Genomic DNA, 9,322 nt, shown 5'->3' with positions numbered 1-9,322 from the left:
AAAATTGATCATGTGACTACATTCCTAAACAACGCAAGATGGAGATTTACTTCCTAAACATGTACGTTATTTTACAAAATCTTTTAATTCTCATTTAAAAAACTGTTTAAAAACCAGTTTTGTAAACCCAATTTTTCACAAGGAACACGAATTTTGGGTCAAATTTGCAATTTGTGGCTTCTTTTTCGATTTTGTCGATCGCTCACGCGATCGTCTATATATTGTATACCGCCTTCGGTGGCACCTATTTTAGCGCCATATTTATGGGGACCGGTATACTAGAAGTGTTCCATTTAATTATATATTGACAGTGTGACTGTAAGGGTGAGGGCAGATACTTATTTAGTTTTAATTTAGATTGTGCTTGTCAAGCCGCATTTGACATTTGGTGCATCCATGCTCAATGTTCACACTGAGAGTTTATTCAAATGTTTAATTCGAATGAATTCACTGCTCGTTAAATTACTTCCCATTAGATCCATGTGAACATGAGTAAGGATAGCTAATTCAAATTAAATAGAAATGAATTTTGAATGTAGCTTAAACATGTTAAAGAAGCTAAGCACTGTGTGTCCAAAGTATACTGCGGAAAAATTGTGTGGAGCAATGTGCAAGTCACAATCTTCTTTTGCCAAGGTGTTATCATAAGAGCTCGCATTATGGGCAGGGATTTGTGCTGCTGTCTGGACTCGCTATAAATAGATGTTCTCAAAAAGTCTTAATTATTTAATATCATACTTTACTGACAAAAAAGGACAAATATTGCTCAGTTAAATTGCAAAAGAAATTTGTTTTAAAAAATTGTGATAATAGAAAGTTTGCTTTTTTTTTGTTTTATAAGACTGCTGTAATGGTTTAATGTTTGTTTATTTGCCTTAATCATACATTTTTCAGTCATTTCATGGTGCCACCACTTGGGATGGTATTAGCTGCAAATATAGACTTGTACTCAGCACTTATTGCCTTTAAGAAGTATGAGATCCATTTTGTGCTAACACCTACCGTGACACAGAATCTTGGTTTATGCAGTCTCATAGGAGTAACCTGTCTAAAGCATTTAGCAATGGAATTGGAACCTGCGACGTAAGGTTCAGCTTCTTATTGATACTTTGATTTATAATATTTATTTGAGAATTTCACTCATTCACATACTTAGAGATGTTGATATATATTGTTGAATAGCATCAATTTAGACCTTTAATTAGCTAAGTAAACATGTACTGTGAGGTTTTTAAGGTCTCATTCATTTTATATGCCAGATGCATGTTAAGGAACATTACTGCATAAATGTTTTTGTCTTAAATTTGAAGCTTTTTACTAATATAGAGATATGTTAGTTTTAAACCTCTTCAAATTAGGGTAGACCTTTACTTTAAACTCAGCAATGTGAGTGTGTTGTGTGAACTTGTGTTAGCGAGACAGTGTGTTGTATGAATTTGTGTTAGCAAGGCAGTGTGTTTTGTGAACTTAATTGTGTTAGCTTGACAGTGGGTTGTGTGAATTCTTGTTAGCTTGACAATGTATTGCGTAAACTCATGTTAGCGGGACAGCGTGTTGTGTAAAATCGTGTATAAAGTGTAAGTGTGACAGTGTGTTGTGTAAACTCGTGTTAGCTAGACAGAGTGTTGATTGAACTCGTATTAGCGAGACTTCGTGTTGTGTAAACTGGTGTTAGTGAGACTGCGTGTTGTGTAAACTCGTGTTAGCGAGACTGCGTGTTGTGTAAACTCATGTTAGCGAGACAGCGTGTTGTGTGTATTCTTATTAACGAGACAGCATGTTGTGTGAATTCGTGTTAGCGTGACAGTGTGTTGTGTGAACTTGTTATCCTGAAAATTTGTCGTGTGAACTGGTGTTAGAGAGATAGTGTGTTGTGTGAACTAGTGTTAGCAAGATTGCATATTGTGTGAACTCGTGTTAGCCAGACTGCGTGTTATGTGAACTCGTGTTAGCGATATTGCATGTTTTTTGAATTTGTGTTAGCGTGACAGTGTGTTGTGTGAACTCGTGTTAGCCTGACAGTGTGTTGTGTGAAATGGTATTAGGATGACAGTGTGTTGTGTGAAATGGTATTAGGATGACAGTGTGTTATCGCAACAGCGTTTGGTGCGAACTTGTGTTAGTGAATAGTGAGACAGCCTGTTTTGAGAATTCGTGTTAGCGTGACAGTGTGTTGTGTGAACTCGTGTTAGCCTGACAGTGTGTTGTGTGAAATGGTATTAGAATGACAGTGTGTTGTGTGAAATGGTATTAGGATGACAGTGTGTAATGGCAACAACATTTGGTGCGAACTTGTGTTAGTGTATAGTGAGACAGCCTGTTTTGTAACTTTGTGTTAGCGTGACAGTGTATTGTGTAAACTCGTGTTAGCGTGACAGTGTATTGTGTAAACGCGTGTTAGTGAGACTGCGTGTTGTGTAAACTCATGTTAGCGTGACAGTGTGTTGTGTGAATTCATCTAAGCGTGACAGTGTGTTGCGTGTACTTGTGTTAGCTAGACAGTATGTTGTATGAACTCGTATTAGCGAGACTGCGTGTTGTGTAAAACTTGTGTTAGCGAGACAGCGTGTTGTGTGAACTTGTGTTAGTGAGACAGCGTGTTTGTAAATTCGTGTTAGCATGATAGTGTGTTGTGTGAACTCGTGTTAGCCTGATATTTTGTTGTGTGAAATTGTATTAGCGTGACAGTGTGTTGTGTGTTAGTGTGACAGTGTGTGGTGCGAACTTGTGTTAGTGCGAAAGTGTTTTTCAGTGTTGTGATGGCGAGCTGTGTGATAGCCTAATGGCGTCTTTTGTGTCGGTAAGATGGAACGCTTTTATGAAAGTGCTATTGAGCTTTAGCAAGTGGCCCTATCTGGACACGCCTTATTATAATTGATCAGTTCTCATATATACAGTGAATTACCGGTATTATTGTCACCATGAAATCAGCATTTACAGTTGCAATTACCTAGTTAGTAATCATAATTTATTGGTTTGTCAGTTTTAAAATTATGGTGTTCCAATGATGTGAAGTTGCAGTGTGTTAGCATGTTAATTTCAACAGACTGCCACTCCAATGCAGCTTTAAACAACACGCTGCTGTGTTAACACAAAACAAAATATCATGCAAACACAACTTTAAACAATCTGTTGAGTGTTAGCTTCACTGCATGTTGGATTCAGTGTGCTGGCATATTATCACTGACGTACATGCTAGCACATTGTCACCTCGTGCTAGTATGTTGTCATAAATACTCTAGCACATTATCCTAAACCCACTAGTGCATGATTACTTTGCACTTGTATGTTGTCTTATTAGGGAATAGCATAAATGACTGCCTTAATTGGTGTAAACTTCTTTTAATTGATGAAAGAGTACATTAAAATTTACAAATTATAAACAGAAAATGTGACAATATCTTATCTCTCAATTTGATAATCTAATTTATAATCTCATGAATTGCACTTTTTATTAGTAAAAGAATTATAGATTAAAAAATTTCAATTTCTTTTGGATAGGTGTGACTCATCTGAAGACTGAATTTTGATACCAAGCATGACCATGATTTGCCAGAAGATCATCTGTTTGGATGTGACATGGAATAAACAGCATAGTGAAAATAAGTCAAGTTTTGGTTTGTGAAGACAATTTTTAAACACACTGTGTATCATTTTTAAATTTTGATTTGACAACATAAATCCACAAATATGAACATATCAATTGCTCTCAGTTTTTCAAGTGAAATAGTTTTTGTAACAGAAATACATGTACCAGTATTTACATTGGAATAAATGTTATTTTTAAATATAATAATATTTTGTTTGTGTAGCATGTTGACCTCTTATTTAAGGTCTTCCCTTTCAAAGTTTAGACTTACTTATTCTAATGATTAAGATAGATCCTCTGTCTTCAGCAGGAATAGAAGATCGTGTAATACATGTATGTGTATTTTTTAAAGTATAATGTAAAAAAAATTGTTATTTTGGCACATACAACTAATTAAAGGCATAAACATGTGTATGATTCCAAGGAATTCAGTACATAGGGCATGTACATGTAGTTTTCTAAAACAAGATTGAAGAGATGTCCAGTCGCATTTCAATGTCAACTGCAAAACTGTGCCTGTTGCATACTTATTAGCCCATCTGAGCTAAAGGAATCAGTAAATTTTTTAAAAAACATAATTTTATCCATTATCATCATTGTCTAAAATTTCACAATATCATTTTCCAGAACCAAAGTGAAACTTGGCACAGAGCATCCTTAGTGTAGGGGATTCAAATTGTTCTTATGCAGGGCAATACCTTCAAAGAGATTTGTTTCTTTAATGCTGTAAATGTATTATATTTAGCTTGTACAATATTTGGTGGAAATTGACTTTTGAATAAGTTAGCGTAGATATTCTTATTTATGTTTATGTACAAGACTTTTAGCTTTGTACTTGATTTAGTGATTGCTGCATTCCGCCAAAGCCGCTAAAAAAGAATACACAGCCATATGTAATATGTTTACAATATACCTTTCAGAGAATTTTACACTCCTTTTGAGGTACCACCAGTTGCTAGTGGAAAGCTGCAAATTCGAAACATACACAACACATTTCTGTGCGTTTATTATAAAAGTATTGTTCTACTTACTGATTGCAACTAATGAAGATTGTTCATCATTATTGTAAATACATTTGGATTTTTTGAATTATTATATAATTTGTTTATTTTATTTACCTAGTTATATTGTATATTAAATGATTTTAAAGCCATTTTTAGCTCTACTGGTCAGAGACCAGAAGAGCTTATGCGATAGTAATGCGTCCGGAGAGTCCGTCCGTCCACCAAATTAAAGTCTGTCTGTCTGTCCGTCTGTAAACATTTTTTCAAAACGCTACTCCTCCTACAATTTTAGTCTTATTTCAATATAACTTGGCACACAAGTAGACTACACTAAGATACATAGAATAGTGCATGGGTTTTTAATTTCGATGAACATTGTTGCCATGGTTACTAAAAATAGATTTTTTTTTGAAATTCCTTTAAAACGCTACTCCTTCCACAGTTTTGGTCTGATTTCAATATAACTTGGCACACAAGTAGACTACACTAACATACATAGAATAGTGCTTTGGATTTTGATTTCAATGAACGGTGTTGCCATGGTTACTAAAAATAGAATTTTTTTCTGAAATTCCTTTAAAACGCTACTCCTTCCACAGTTTTGTTCTGAATTCAATATAACTTGGCACACTAGTAGACTACACTAAGATACATAGAATAGTGCATTGGTTTTTGATTTCGATGAACGGTGTTGCCATGGTTACTAAAAATAGAATTTTTTTCTGAAATTCCTTTAAAACGCTACTCCTGCTACAGTTTTGGTCTGAATTCAATATTACTTGGTACACAAGTAGGCTACACTAAGATACATAGAATAGTGCATGGGTTTTTAATTTCGATGAACGGTGTTGCCATGGTAACTATAAATAGAATTTTCCATGAAATGCCTTAAAAACGCTACTCCTTCTACTGTTTTGGTCTGATTTCAATATTACTTGGCACACAAGTAGACTACACTCAGATACATAGAATAGTGCATCGGTTTTTAATTTCGATGAACGATGTTGCCATGGTTACTAAAAAAAGAATTTTCTGTGAAATTCCTTAAAAACGCTACTCCTTCTACAGTTTTGGTCTGATTCCAAAATAACTTGGCACACAAATAGACTACACTAAGATACATGGAATAGTGCATCGGTTTTTAATTTCGATGAACGATGTTGCCATGGTTACTAAAAATAGAATTTTCTGTGAAATTCCTTTAAAACACTACTCCTTCTACAGTTTTGGTCTGATTTTAGTATAACTTGGCACACAAGTAGACTACCCTAAGATACATAGAATAGTGCATAAGTTTCTGATTTCGATGAATGGTGTTACCATGGTTACTAAAAATAAAAATAGAATTTTCTGTGAAATTCCTTAAAAACGCTACTCCTTCTACAGTTCTAGTTATTCTTTTTTTTCTTCTGCTTCCTAGACCGGAACTTTGAGGCCTCATTTCTCACTCATTTATCAACGGATTTCGCTCAAATTTTCAGACGTTATAGACGTTAATAAACTCTATCAGAATGTTGTCTAAAATTTCAAAAAGCCACTTCCGGTTTTGAGTTATTTCCCTTTAAATGAAAATTTATAGGCTTTCGTTTCCAGACAAAGGCTTAGAGACGGCTAAAGCTGGAGCAGAAATTTTACTGATTATAGATAATAGAAGGATTGAAGTTGTGCCCATCGGTTTTTGTTTTTCGATTTCTCTATTCAAAATGGCGCTATATAGGGGTCAAAAATTAGAACGCTTAAAAGAACCAAAAATTACTCATATTTTTCTTTTTATCTTCTAAACTAAAAATATTTTGTTAAAATATATAGAACATAATTTGTGCAGAATTAGAAGATCTTTCAAATGATATGTCGAAAAAAAGGGCTGACCCCTAAATTAAGGGACCTAGAGGGGCCCAAAGTTTTTTCCAGATATCTCAAAAAGTATTGAGAATTTGTTTCACATCAAAGAAGCAAAGTTGTTCAAAATATCAAGCTTTATCTAATGGGCTCGTCAAAAAACGTCCAGTGACGTCACTTCCGGTTGAACCGGAAGTAGTCAGAAAATATCTTTTATGTATATTTTTGCCGTTTTTGACAGGTTTTTGGGTAACATGTGTCTCTAGAAGCTTAAATATTAATTTTCCGTCCGTCGTCGTCACTTCCGGTCAAACCGGAGGTACCAAAGAATGGCTTAATTTTGCAATTCTTAACATAGATTTGGAGGATTAACCCATTTTTGGACCTCATTACTCTTTTTTTTAAAATGAAAGTTACTTCCGGTCAAACAGGACGGAAGACCTACTCGTTGCTTTGCAACGAGCTCGGCTCTAGTTATTATTATTTTTCTTCTTCTTCCTGGGTACTTTTTTGTCCGGGAATGATCTCGTAAACTATACATCCGACTATGGTGAAATGTTTTTAGGGTCAGTACACATGTTATGTAGATTTGCGGAACGAAGGTCATTTTGCGCGCACGTGCTTGCAAGAGCGTGCACGTGCAACATGTGAAATGACCGATTTAATTGATATAGGCGTAACTTTTAAAATTGTTGATGAAATGCTTTGAAACTTATAATATAAGGATGTATTAGAAGCATAGACAATATGACATGGTCAAAATAGCAAGATCTCACGCGCATGCACGTGCACTTTGTTCTGATTGGCTGAAACTAAAGTCTCAATATCTTTCTTGTCTTTTGACGAAATCCTTTGAAATTTTGAAAATAGCCATGCATAAGTCTATCCTACAACATGATATATAGCAATTATCATGAAAACACGTGCATGCACGTGCGCTGCAATCTGATTGGCTTAAACTTTAAATAGCTATAACTCCCTTGATTTTCAACCAAACAGGATGGGATTTGGAACATAGATAGATATACTGGACTACTACAAGAAAATATGGACACCATGCACATGCATACACGTGCATGTACGTGCGCTGCAATCTGATTGGCTGAAACTTTAACAGCTATAACTCCCTTGGTTTTCAACCAAACGGGGTGAGATTTAGAACATAGATAAATGTAACGGACATCTACAAGAAGATATGATCACCATGCTCATGTATGCACGTGCGTGCATGTGAAATGAGCAAAATCAAAAAAACACTTGAATGAGCGTATCTTTTTAATACTTTTGGATTAAATACTTTAATATTTAGTATATTTAAATATATAGATTGTGTAGACAAGATGATATGGTCATTACGCACATGCATTCACATGCGCACGCGTACAATGCTAAAATTTGAATGAACTTTGTACACTTCTGGGTAAACGTTGTTAAAGTCTCAAATGCATCGAGTTTGTCTTATTTAATGAAGCTTACAGGGAATATGGCACCAAAAGGGAGTTGGGGAGCGTTTGGGGAACATCTGTAACGGTACCCGTTACAATTAGCACTAGTTATTATTATTTTTCTTACCGATTTTGTGCACGCAATTTCTCAGAAACGGCTGGACCGATTCTCACAAAATTCTCAGATCTGATAGATATTTATCTGAAACTTGTCTAAAGGTGTCGGATATCAAAGATCATGACTTGAAAATGTGTCGAACAACATTTTGTCCGTCTTCAATTCTTCCGGTCGTTACAAAAAAGGGGATTAAAACTGGATTTACTAAATTTCTTTGTCTTTCTTTGTATCTTTTTCTGTGATATTCATGGCATAAGTAAAGACCCCTATTTGCTGATTTAACGTATTACCAGTTTCTTGATTTGATTAAGAAGAAATTAAATATCTTTGAATGCCTTAGAACTTTTGCAAGCGTAGGTTCAACGTTTCCTTAAACACTAAATAATATTCATTTCATTTTCTCATAAATAGGCTGCGCGGGTAATACACATGATGCCATTGTGCAGGTAAGGTCTTCCACGTGATGGGGGAATGGACCTGTTGAAAACCCTCTCTGGTTCCACAGAGTCGAGTTTTTTGCAAATAAAATGTATAAAACAAATATCATGTGTGTGCATCTTATATCCCACCCCCATTTTTTTTTTTTTTGAAAACTGTAAGAAACCTAGCCCCCACTTTTCTCACTTATGAAAATGAATGCTAATTCCGCTTGAATGTTTTACATTCTACATAAAATGACCCTTACATTTATATAAAAGGCACTCTTCTTAAAGTTGAGAAAATTATAAGGCTACATTCTTTCTACAAAATAATGGTAATAAACAAGTCGATATTCAAGACAGCCCCACTCGGAAGTGCGCAGCCAGGTAGAATTCGCAGATATAAGACATACAACTTACAAGTAACGTTTTAAAAGTTTCATTCATAAAAAAAATTTAGTTCCCCCCTTATGTAATTTGATAATTTTCTATCATTCATTCTTCCTTTGTAGAATTGTAGATGGAAGAATTGTCTGTAGAATTTATAATTATTTCATTAAAAAAATTTTGTCTTGAGAAAATAAAGATTTTCAGCTGCATTTATTAGCATCTCGAATTTTCTTGTATATCTTTTACTTGCATATGAATAATGTCATTAAATAAAACAAAAGAAATCAAACTCTTTTTCCATCTTTTTTAATTCATTCATAAATACTTGGATCCGCAGCTGCGCGGTGGCCTCATCGCTACTGTAAACAATTCATTCATTACGCCGAAAATGTTCATGATTCCGCTAAATTAAGAAAGTTTACACATGGTTTATCATCTCATATCAAACATCAGACATGTCCAATGCATGAATGCTCGAGTTAAAGAGGAAAATTCAGGAATTATTTTGCGTCGGCCAT

This window comes from Saccostrea cucullata, unplaced genomic scaffold (assembly GCF_032062105.1).
Source record: "Saccostrea cucullata isolate Sc308-1 unplaced genomic scaffold, CSIRO_AGI_Scuc_v1 ctg1664, whole genome shotgun sequence".
NCBI lineage: Eukaryota > Metazoa > Mollusca > Bivalvia > Ostreida > Ostreidae > Saccostrea > Saccostrea cuccullata.
The sequence above is the reverse complement of the archived record's forward strand: the minus strand, read 5'-3'. Positions refer to the sequence as shown.